This window comes from Rhincodon typus, chromosome 36, assembly GCF_021869965.1.
Source record: "Rhincodon typus isolate 14 chromosome 36, sRhiTyp1.1, whole genome shotgun sequence".
Lineage (NCBI taxonomy): Eukaryota > Metazoa > Chordata > Chondrichthyes > Orectolobiformes > Rhincodontidae > Rhincodon > Rhincodon typus.
Window position 1 is genome coordinate 10,168,720 of NC_063367.1, and position 6,000 is coordinate 10,174,719.

The window sequence follows — 6,000 nt, forward strand, 5'->3', positions numbered from 1 at the left end:
TTCAGGGTCTGTTTTTTGACATTCATTGCCATTTTTGAGTTTTTCTTTGGTTTCTCTGCCTTCCATTTTCAATTATCCCTTGACTGTCTTTTGTTTCTATTCCCACTTACTTGCCTCCAACTTCCTGCATTAGTTCCCATCCCCCTGCCATATTACTTTAAACCCTCCCGAACAGCACGAGCAAACACTCCCCCAAGGACACTGGTTCCAGTCCTGCTCAGGTGCAGACCATCCTATTTGCAGTGGTCCCACCTCCCCCAGAACAGGTTCCAATGTCCCAGGAATTTGAATCCCTCCCTCTTGCACCATCGTTCAATCCATGTATTTATCTTAGCTATCCTGCCATTCCTACTCTGACTAGCACGTGGCACTGGTAGCAATCCTGAGATTACTACCTTTGAGGTCTTACTTTTTAGTTTAACACCTAACTCCCCAAATTCAGGAAATACTAAGATTTTAAAATTCTTGGCATCTTAGGATGTGTAAGTGAAAATGCTTGACTGTGGGAAGGCATACATGAACAAATTCAACAAGCTATTTGACAAACTGTCCACTGAAGTTGGGAGTGTTACATTGAAGGCTCACCAAAAGTGAGTCCTCTCACCACCTGAGGAAAAACAGGGAGAAATAGCCACCAGCTAGGAACAGATTGAATTGGCAGAGGCTTCACAATTGTTTGTCAGCCTTACTGTTAAATTAAAATCACCTGCGAGAGGATGGGCAGGAGAGCCAAAATCTTAAGCATGTCATCTACTTTGAGAGTATATCTGGTCTCATTTTCTTGCTTGGAAGTCAGGGCACTTAAGGACACACAGTAAGACTAAGTGCCTTGAGGGACTAAAGGATGTGTGATTTTTTTTTTAAGAAAGGGCTTGTGTTAAAGCTAAGAGAATCAGTTTGATATTTTGTAAATGCCAATAAGAAATGTTGCTTAGTCCAATTGTGTTTTTAAGAAAAGCATCAACTTATGTTGAAGTAGCACCATAATGTAGTAAATCTTATTCAATGTATTATAAAACAAGATTAGATACTTAGCTACAAGGAGATTTTGCAACAGTTGATCAAAAGGTAGTGTGATAATACTGTGGCTTGAAGAGGTGTATTTTGGCCTGGTTTTGTTTTTCAGGAGAGGTTTAAAGGCAGAGGTAATGAACAGTCTATTACAGCCACTAGAGTAAACAGCTTGTAAGGCCTTGGTGTTTATTTTTAAGTTGTAACAATAGAAGCAGCCTGAACGGGTGTAGTCAAGCTCTCACAGGACCAGGATTTTCAGTTTAGCTTTTTAGTTTTCCAGTAGCAGCAGGGTCTCAGCAGGGTTGGAAGCTGCAGTAAATGTCTCCTGGCTGCTACTCTCTCAAAATTTTCTCAATGTTATTTTTCCTCCTGGCCATGTTGCACGTGAGACAATCTGTTTTCTGAATTTGCCTTTTGCCAAGGGTGTGTTTATAGGATGTTATTGTATTGGAACAGTTAACTCGTAAAAGTTATTGTTCTATTATTCTGTTGAGTTTTCCTAATGCCATCCTTCTTTTGTTGTATTTAACTATAGTGTTTGAATAAAGTGTGTTTTGCTTTAAATCTGAAGTTTGATCAATTGAATTGCATCTAAAATGCAACATCTTACAGTTACCTTTAAAATAAGAACATGTTAGGGTCTAGACTATCTTCTGAATATTTTGAGATGGTTTGGTCTGCTCCAATAAAACAGGTTCTCAGGCAGTAAAAAGATGAAAGGTTTTTAAGGAGGGAATTGCAGAGCAAATGGTCTAGACTATGAAAGACAGGGCAATGGCAATCATCTGTACAGCATGGAAAATCGGGACTGGTCAAGACGGCAGAATTGGAACCAATGTTGAGGAAGAAAATTAGCTTTGATTCACATTGTTTCTGCCTATTATTTATTTGTATATAGCACCATCTAGTGCTTATTTCCAGGATGAAGATTCAACAAAGCAGACAACTACACAGCTAGCCCAGTTATGAGGTCATAGAGATATACAGAAACAGACCCTTCGGTCCAAATTGTTCATGCTTACCTGACATCCCATATAAATCTTGTCCCATTTGGCCCATGTCCCTCTAAACCCTTCCTATTCATATACCCATCCAGATGTATTTTAAGTGTTGTAATTGTACCAGCCTCCCTCCACTACTTTCTCTGGCAGCTCATTCCAGACACACACCACCCTCTGTATGAAAAACTTGCCTCTTAGGTCCCTTTTATATCTTTCCCCTCTCACCGAAACCTATGGCCTCTGGTTTTGGACTCCCACAACCCAGGAAAAAAAACCTTGCCTATTTTCCTTATCCATGCCCCTCATGACTTTATAAACCTCTATAAGGTCATCCCTCAGCCTCCGACACTCCAGAGAAAATAGCCCCAGCTTATTCAGCCTCCCTATAGTTCAAGCCCTCCAACCCCATGCAACATCCTCGTAAATCTTTTCTGAATCCTTTCCAGTTTCATAACATCCTTCCTATAGAATGGAAACCAGAACTGCACGCAATACTCCAAAAGTGGCCAAATCAATGTCCTGTACAGCTGCAACATGATCTCCCAACTCCTATAATCAATGCATTGACCAATAAAGGCAGGCATACTAAACACCTTCTTCACTATCCTATCTACCTGTGACTCCATATTCAAGGAACTATGAACCTGCACTCCAAGGTCTTTGATCAGCAACACTCCCCAGGACCCTACCATTAAGTGTATAAGTCCTGGCCTGATTTGTCTTTCCAAAATGCAGCACCTCACATTTATCTAAATTAAACTCCATCTGCCACTCCTCAGCCGATTGGCCCAACTGAGCAAGATCCCATTGTACTCTGAGGTAACCTTCTTCGCTGTCCGGTACACCTACAATTTTGGTGTCATCTGCAAACTTGCTAACCATACTAACTTACTTACCACGTTCAAGAAGGAACACAAGCAAAACAGAAAGCAGTGGATCCAGCACTGATCCTTGTGGCATACTACTGGTCACGGGCCTCCAGTCTGAAAAGCAACCGTTAACCACCATCCTCTGTCTTACACCTTTGAGCCAGTCCTGTATCCAAATAGCTAGCTGTGTTCCATGTGATATAACCTTGCTAGCCAGTCTACCATGAGGAACCTTGCTGAATGCCTTACTGAAGTCGATATAGATCACATCCACCGCTCTGCCCTCATCAATCCTCTTTGTTACTTCTTAAAAAAACTCAATCAAGTTAGTGAGACATGATTTCCCACACACAAAACCATCCCCCAAATGAGTCCTTGCCTTTCCCAATACATGCAAATCCTGTCCCTCAAGATTTCCTCCAACAGCTTGCCCATCACCGATGTCAGGCTCACTGGTCTATAGTTCCCTGGATTTTCCTTTCTTAAATGGTGGCACAATGTTAGCCAACTCCATTCTTCCTGCACCTCACCTGTGGTTATCCTAGCTCAATAACCACAGGAGACAAAATAACATGTCATGAAACAGTCAGTATCACCCTCCCTTACAGGACTTCAATCCATTCCTCAAGTTCCAGGTTAACACAGACCTTTGACATAAGCCTCGTTGCAACATACAGAAAAGTACCACCATTCACAATACTCATTACCTTTACCTCTAAACAATGAAAATGAAAACCTTGTATTTTTAATAGGGACTGGACAACGTTGGGACATTCCAAAGTGCTTTATAGGCAATGAAGTCCTTTTTGAAGTATAGTCACTGTTACATAGGAAACGTGACAATTGGTGCAAAGTATACTCTCAGGAGCAGCAATGCACAAGTGACCAGGAAATCTCTTTCAGGCATGTTGGTTGAGGGATAAATACTGGCCTTGATATCAAGGAGAACTCTTTGAATTGCCTTAAAACAGCATCAACTGATTTTTGCATCCAGCTTTAGGTTTTTTAAAAATACTTTCATGGATTGGGATGATCACTGGTAAGAAAAGCATCTATTAGACACCCCTGACTGCTGTTGAACTGAGGGACTTGCTAGGATATTGCAGAGGCTAGCTATGAATCTAAATTCTACCATCTCCTGTGGTGGGATTTGAAGCCCTGTCTCTACAGTATCAACCAAGGCCTGTGGATTATTAGTCTAGTGATACTACCACTGCACCATTGTCATTCCTAAGAAAAAATTGCCAGTCATAAAGATATATTGACTGAAATTAAAACAAATTTCTGATCTGAAGATAAACAAACAACTGCAGGCAAATCTGAAACAGTGCTGCAGAAACACGGCAGCTCTGGCAACATCTGTTGACAGAAAAACAGTGACATATTCCTTTAAACAGGGTTCTGAGGAAGGGTTACTGGACCCGAAACGTTAACTCTGATTTTCTCTTCACAGATGCTGCCAGACCTGCTGAGCTTTTCCAGCAATTTTGTTTTTGTTCCTGATTTACAGCATCCACAGTTCCCTTGCTTTTATGACATATTCCTCTACACTAGGAAAGTGGCTACATTTAATTCTGGGGGAGAGCAGGGCAGGGGTCAATATCGTAACCCACATTTGGTAAATTTTTAGGGCACAACATAAAAATGCAGTGCAGACACGGCACCAATGCTCCAACGGCATGGCGCTCCCTCAGAGCTGACCTTCCGACAGTGAGGCGCTCCCTCAGCGTTGCACTACAAGGAACAAAAACAGAAGTTGCTGGAAAAGCTCAGCAGGTCTGGCAGCATCTGCGAAGAAAAAAATCAGAGCTAACGTTGTGCGTCCGGTGACGCTTCCTCAGAACTGGATTTTTTTTTAAGATTCTGGGAAGTGCAGGCGAAGTGTTGCTTCACCTCGAAAGTATGTTTGGGTCCTTGGATACTGGGGAGGGACAAGGTAAACCGGCAGCTGTTGCACCTTCGCCGTGGCGCTGTGGGGGGTGGGGCATGAAGGAAGAGTGGACCAGGGTGTCCCAGAGGGAACGGTCCCTGCGGAAGGCGGACAAGGGAGGGGAGGGGAATACATGTCTGGTGGTGGCATCTGATAATCTTCCGAATGCAGATGTTGGTGGGATGGTAGGTAAGGACAAAGGGAACCCTATCACTGTTGCGGGAGGGAAGAGAAGGGGGGAGGGCAGAAGAGCAGGAGATGGGTTGGACCTGGTTGAGAGCTCTGTCGACAATGGTGCTAGGGAATCCTCGGTTCAGGAAGAATTTGGAGGCTCCCTTGTCGAAGTTGGTCTCATCTGAACATTAGCGACGGAGACGGTGGAACTGACAGAATGGGTTGGAATCTTTACAGGAAGCGAGGTGTGAGGATGTATAGTCCAGGTACCTGTGGGAGTCAGCGAGTTTATTGTGGATATTAGTGGCCAGTCTATCCCCAGAAATGGAGACAGATATTGAGGAAGGGAGGAGTCAGAGATAGGCCAGGTGAAAGTGAGGGTAGGGTGGAAATATTGGAAGCGAAATTGATGAACTTTTCTAATTCCGGTCAAGAGGGGGAAGCAGCACCGATGATATTGTCGATATAGCGGAGAAAGAGTTGTGGGTGGGGGCTGGAATAGGATGAGAACAGGGAATGAGTGCAGTCAATTTGGAGGGAGATAGGTTGGATTTGGTGAGAGGGGGGCAGAGAAATTGAGGCGACCAATATCACATCGACAGTTCTCAATGAACAGATCGAGTGCAGGTAAAAGACCAGAGGGAGGGGTCCAGGTGGAGGGAGAGTGTTGGAACTGGGCGAAGGGGTCTGCGGGACAGGGAAAAGACTCTCGTCCAAAGAAATGGGCACAGAGGCAAAGACGGCAGCAGAAGAGCTTGACGTCATGTCATGCCTGAAATTCATTAAGGTGAGGACGCAGAGGAATAAAGCTGAGGCGTTTGCTGAGTGCAGAACGTTCAGCATCGGAGAATGGAAGGTTAAGAGGGATGGTGAATACCCGACAGGAGGTGGGGTTGGGAGAGGGGATGGAGTCAGAGGGGAGGGGAGGAGAGGAAGGTTCCAGAGGGCCATGGGTATCTCTGAGCTGTTGCATCTTGTGGGCCTTAATGCCTGAAAGGAAAACGAAAAGGAA